This window comes from Artemia sp. Qi Xiang Cuo, chromosome 8 (genome assembly GCF_049724085.1).
Source record: "Artemia sp. Qi Xiang Cuo chromosome 8, ASM4972408v1, whole genome shotgun sequence".
NCBI classification, from domain to species: Eukaryota; Metazoa; Arthropoda; class Branchiopoda; order Anostraca; family Artemiidae; genus Artemia; species Artemia sp. Qi Xiang Cuo.
In genome coordinates, this window is record NC_142801.1 from 35,881,129 (window position 1) to 35,887,319 (window position 6,191).

Here is a 6,191-nt window from a genome sequence, read left to right on the forward strand (position 1 = left end):
CACAACTACGAACTTCTAAGAAATCATTATATTAAAAGTAGTAAAGAGCAAATTAAACATCCAAAACTATTTGTTTAATAAAACATTAAAATAATTAATTCTATATAAACTTAGCTCAGAAAAGCCTGAAATAGCAAACTACACATACCAAATCATAATGTTCTGACAAAACATACCTATGAAAGGCTAAGAAACCTAGCTCAGAAAAGTCAAAAATAGCAAACTACACATCCCAAATCATAGGTTTAAGACACTACACACCTATTAAAGACTAACAAATCCAACTCAGAAAAGCCCGAAATAGTAATTTAAATATCCCAAATCATAAGTTACAGACAGCATTCACCTACGAAATACTAAGAAACCTTAGCTCAGAAAAGTCTGAAATAGCCAACTACTCATCCCAAACTCGAAGTTTCAGACAACAAACACCTATGAGTGACTAAGAATCCTAGCTCTGAAAAGACCAAAAAGCAAACTACACCTCCAGTTACAGACAGCATTCACCTACGAAATACTAAGAAACCTTAGCTCAGAAAAGTCTGAAATAGCCAACTACTCATCCCAAACTCGAAGTTTCAGACAACAAACACCTATGAGTGACTAAGAATCCTAGCTCTGAAAAGTCCAAAAAGCAAACTACACCTCCCAAATCATAATTTTCTGAAAGGACACACATATGATAGGCTAAGAAATCTAGCTCAGAAAAGTCAAAAATAGCAAATTAACCATCCCAAATCATAAGTTTCACTCAACACACATCAACGAAAGGCTATGAAACCTAGCTCATAAAAGCCTGAAATAGCAAACTACTCATCCCAAACTATTGGTTTCAGACAACATTCACCTAGGAAATACTAGGAAACCTTAGCTCAGAAAAGCCTGAAGTAGCAAACTACACATCCCAAATCATAGGTTTCAGAAAACACACAACAACGAAAGACGAGTGCTCGGGGAGAGCCTTTGAGGGTCTGTGGGTCCCTGGAGGGTCGGTGGTCCTTGGGGCGCTCGGGGGGACCTTTGGGGACGGGGGGTTGGGCTTTGGGGGCCGGGGATGGCATTTGGGGGTCTGGGTGGGCCTTTGGGGCGCCGGGAGGGCCTTTGGGTGCCTGGGGGACATTTGGGGACCGGTGGAGGGCCTTTGGGACCCCGTTGGTCCTTTGGGAGCTCGATGTGCCTTTGGGGGGCCCGGGGATGGCATTTGGGGGTCTGGGTGGGCCTTTGGGGCGCCGGTGGCCCTTTGGGAGCTTGGGGGGCCTTTGAGTGTCCGGGGGGACAGTTGGGAGCCTGGGGGACATTTGGGGCCTGGGGATGGCCTTTGGGGGTCTGGGTGGGCCTTTGGGGGACCGGTGGAGGGCCTTGGGGAGTTTGGGGGGCTTTGAGGACCGGTGGCTTCCTTCGGGGTTGGGGTATGGGGATTGGAACCCTTTGGATCGGGGTAGGGCGATCGGGGCTCTTTGGGGTTGTGGTAGGGGACCTCACAACACAGTTCAATGGAACTTGTGTATTATAACGACCACACTCAAAAATCATCTTTTAAATCATCTTTTAAATCAACGTCTCTAACGGTTTCGCCGAAATAATTCCATAAGCTGTCTAAAACCGTTTCGCCCAAATAATCCCTAAAAGTAATTTCATCGTGTTCCTTTTGTTTGGCATCTCAGTACTTTCACATTTCAAATTTCTAGGAAACCCTTTCCTACGTTAATCTCTTCATCTCATAAATTTTCCTAGCTAAACTATTATGGTTTCGTTAGAATATCAATTTATCTCTCCGACTTAAAGCTCCGTGAAGCCGTATTTAAAAATAGAATTTCTATCTCTTTAGACTCCCGCATAATTCCAAGATAACAAGTGATGTCATTTATGATTCCTGACACTAAAGATCAATGAAGCCCTATTTAAAAATAGAATATTAATTTTTCTCTCTGTCCTAAAGAACGTTTATCCCTCAGACCTAAAGATTAAAGAAGCCTTAATGTTTCTTAATTCCCCCTTCGTGAATCAATAATGTCCCCTAGCGATTATGTAAATCAAGTTCACTGGTCAGGCCTAAAGATTAAAGAAACCTTAATTTTTCTTAATTCTCCCCTTCGTGAATCAATAATTTCCCCTAGCGATTATGTAAATCGTGTTCACAGGTTAAGCTAACCAAACAACAATGAAGCCATGTTTGTTTCTTAATTCCCCCTTCGTGAATCAATAATTTCCCCTAGAGATTATGTAAATCCACTGAAATTCACTTCCCCCCCGAGTCCCAGATCAATAACACTGTCTCCGATAGAATTCACTGTGCTTGGGCAACCGTCGTTCCCGAGTTATTACACATAGAAAAATCACATAAATCAACCTTATAAAAACAGGTCATTGAGCAATTACGTAATCTTTTCCCCTAGAGACTCTATGACCATATTGTTTCATAATTCCCCATGCCCGTGACTAAATAATTCCACCATCGATTAGGTAAATCACTCCTCATGCCATTCGCACGTGGCCAAACAACAACAACAACAGATCAATTGACCTTGACACACCCACATTAGACTCGATCGATAATCCTTGAATAAATTATGTCCCGTCAGCATTAAACTAAATTTTAGATGGCAGCACGGTGTTCGTTCTGTACCTTCTGATTAAGGGAATGACAGAAAGTTGACAGTTTCTTTTAGATAATATTTTTATTTTATCAAAAAACAGACTTATGGTCGTAAACAGAGGGTGACGGAAGGATTGGTTTTATATAATAAAAAAAGAGCGTATTTTACACTTTTTATCGAGTATAAGTATCATAAAGGGATTTTTGTATAGGGGGGAGGGGGGTTTACCCGAATATAGTAGAGGGTGACCACGGAAAACAATTTTATTTTGAAAATAAAAAATGAAAACAGAACTTACATTGCTAATTGTGGCTGCCAAGGCCTCAAGTTCATCAATAATTTCATGTGTTCTATCCATTGTGTTCTGGAACTTTCTGATAATTTAATCACATTGCATGCCCGTTATATACGAAATCTCAAGGGTGAATTGTTATGTAACGGGGAAATCATATGTAAGCAGGCCTCTGATTGGCTGAGAAGGAGGATGTATCTGACTCTCTGATTGGTTGAGAAGGAAACATGTAATCTAACTGTTTCCTATTCCAGGACACCTTGACATTCACCCCTAGCATGCACTTGTCCAAAAACAACAATAATAAATAAATCCCTCAGGCCTAAAGATTAAAGAAGCCTTAATGTTTCTTAATTCTCCCCTTCGTGAATCAATAATTTCCATAGCGATTATGTAAATCAATTTCTCAGGTTGAGCTAACCAAACAACAATGAAGCCATGTTTTTTTCTTAATTCCCCCCTTCGTGAATCAATAATTTCCCCTAGCGATTATGTAAATCCACGGAACTTCACTTCCCCCTCGAGTCCTAGATCAATAACATTGTTCCCGTTAGAATTCAATGCGCATGTGCAACCTTCGTCCCGGAGTTATTACACATAGAAACAACAAATAAAATGATCTTGGAAAAAGAGGTCATTGAGCGATTACGTAATCTTTCTCCCTAGGGACTCTATGACCATATTGTTTCATAATTCCCCACGCTCGTGAATCAATAATTCCCCCGTCGATTATGTAAATCACTCCTCATGCCATTACACATGGCCAAACAACAACAACAACAGATCGATTGACCTTGACCACCATTAGACTCGATCGATAATCCTTGAATAAATTATGTCCCGTCAGCATTAAACTAAATTGTAGATGGCAGCACGGTGTTCGTTCTGTGCTGGTACCCCCTCCTCTACTAATAAGTAGAGGTTTGTTTCCTCATATGCGGAACAACTTTTTTTCATTTTAGTCTTAATGTAGCTTCTTACAGTATAGTTGAATAAGCGAAAAAGAAAACAAGTGTCCCATTTTTGCAGCTCTGACCTATGAAAAATCTCAAAACTCCTCTGGTTTGGGTTTCACCTCTTAGCTTAAACAGCGAGACATTCAATAGTCGTTCTTTTCCATGCTATCATTCTACATCCGATAGATTCAGGTCTCCAAGAAGAATTAAGTCCTGATTATCATGAGTGGATGGGTACCCTGATTGGATGCTTGTTCAGCCAACTGAAATAGAGCTTGGTAAGACGCAAGGGCATTTGGGCAACTGGGGCTTCTTTATATTCTTCTATTATGCAGATGAGGTATTCAGTAGTCGTTCTTTTCCATACTATTAGAATTTCATGAGAAAAACAAACTCTGGCCTATCAAAAATCTAAAAAAAAACTCCTCTGGTGTTGGTGTCACATCTTAGTGTAAGCAGCGAGGCAATAAATAGAGGTTTGCCTCCTCATATACGGAACAACATCTATTCGTTTTTAGTCTCAATGTAGCTCCTTACTTGTAGTTAAATAAACGAAAAAAAAAACAATCGTCCCATTATTGCATCTCTGACCTATGAAAAATATCAAAAAACTCCTCTGGGATTTGTTTCACCCCTTAACGTAAACAGTGAGGCGTTCAATACCTGTTCTTTCCCATGGTAATAAAATGTCATTAGAAAAAAATAAACTCTGGCCTATGAAAAAACTCAAAATCTCCTCTGGTCTTGGTCTATTAGCGTAATAAGCAATAAGTAAAGGTTTGGTTCCTGGTATACGGAACAACTTCTGTTCATTGAAAGAACTAATTTCAACAACTTTCAACTACGTTGAACAAAATGGATATCTAAAAATTCTTATTAGATGTGTTTGGGAAAATGGTAGGCGTGAGAGGGGCGTTAATCACTCTCCAATCAATTTCAACTATTAAAAAAGGCCCTAGTCCTTTCAATTTCCAATTGAATGAGCCCTTTTGAAGTTTCTACGCTTTCAACAAAAACCTTATATGCCCCCAGGGCATAACTTACAACCCTTGCCCTGAGGGCTGGGGGGGGGGGAGGGTTGTCATCCTCAAAGACCTAAATTCCAGAACTTAAAACTACGTTGAATAAAATGCCTATCTCAGAGTTTTGATTAGATGCGTTTGGGGTAAAGGTGGGGGTTAGAGGCGGGTTAGTTGCCCTCAAATCACTTTAGACTGTTAAAATGGGCAATAGCTCTTTGAATTTCCAATCGAATTAGCCTTTTTTGAAGTTTTTACTACAATGCCTTCTATAAAAAAACCTTATATGCCCCCAGGACATAACTTACAACCCTTGTCCTAAGGACTGTAGGGGACTTTCCTCAAAAACATAATTTATATCTGGAAATCAACTATGCTGAACAAAATGGCTATCTCAAAATTTTGATTGGATGTGTTTCAGGAAATGGTGGGCGTGGAAGGGGTGTTAGTCGCCTTGCAATCACTTTCGACTATTAAACACGGCACAAGCCACTCCAATTTCCAATTGAATGAGCCCATTTCGAAGTTTCTACGATAACTTCTTCGATATGAAGTGCCCTGCTCTAAAGGAAAAAATTAATAAATAATACATTGTGTCAACACCATTCTTATATTCCCCCAGGGCATAACTTAAAACCCTTGCCCTGAGGGTTGTGGGGGAGTGTCCTCCTCTTTTCTTAGTCCTCGTTTCTTGTCTCGTTCTCGAGTGTCCCCTTTCTGCTCCTAGGCAGCGTGATCGCGCTGCCTATGATTTATACAACAACTTTCTATATAAACCTTATATGCCCCCAGGGCATAACTTACAACCCTTGCAGTGAGGGCTCTGAGGGGGTTATCATCCTAAGAGACCTAATTTCCAGAATGTTCAACTATGTTGAACAAAATAAAAATCTCAAAATTTCGATTGGATGTGTTTGGGAAAATGGTGGGCGTCAGAGGGGCGTTAGTCGCTATCCAATCATTTTGAACTATAAAAAAAGGCACTAGCCCTTTCAATTTACAGTTGAATGAGCCCTTTTGAAGTTTTTACGAGAACGCTTTCAATAAAAACTTTATATGCCCCCAGGGCATAAATTACAACCCTTGCCCTGAGGGCTCTGGGGGGAGGGGCTGTCATCCTTAAAGACCTAATTTCCAAAACTTTCAACTACGTTGAATAAAAATGGCTATCTCAAAATTTTGATTAGATGTGTCTGGGGAAAAGGTGGGCGTAAGAGGGGGAAAAGTTGCCCTCAAATCACTTTCGACTATTGAAAAGGGTACTAGCCCTTTGAATTTCAAATCGAATGAGCCCTTTTTTAAGTGTCTACCACAAAGATTTCAATAA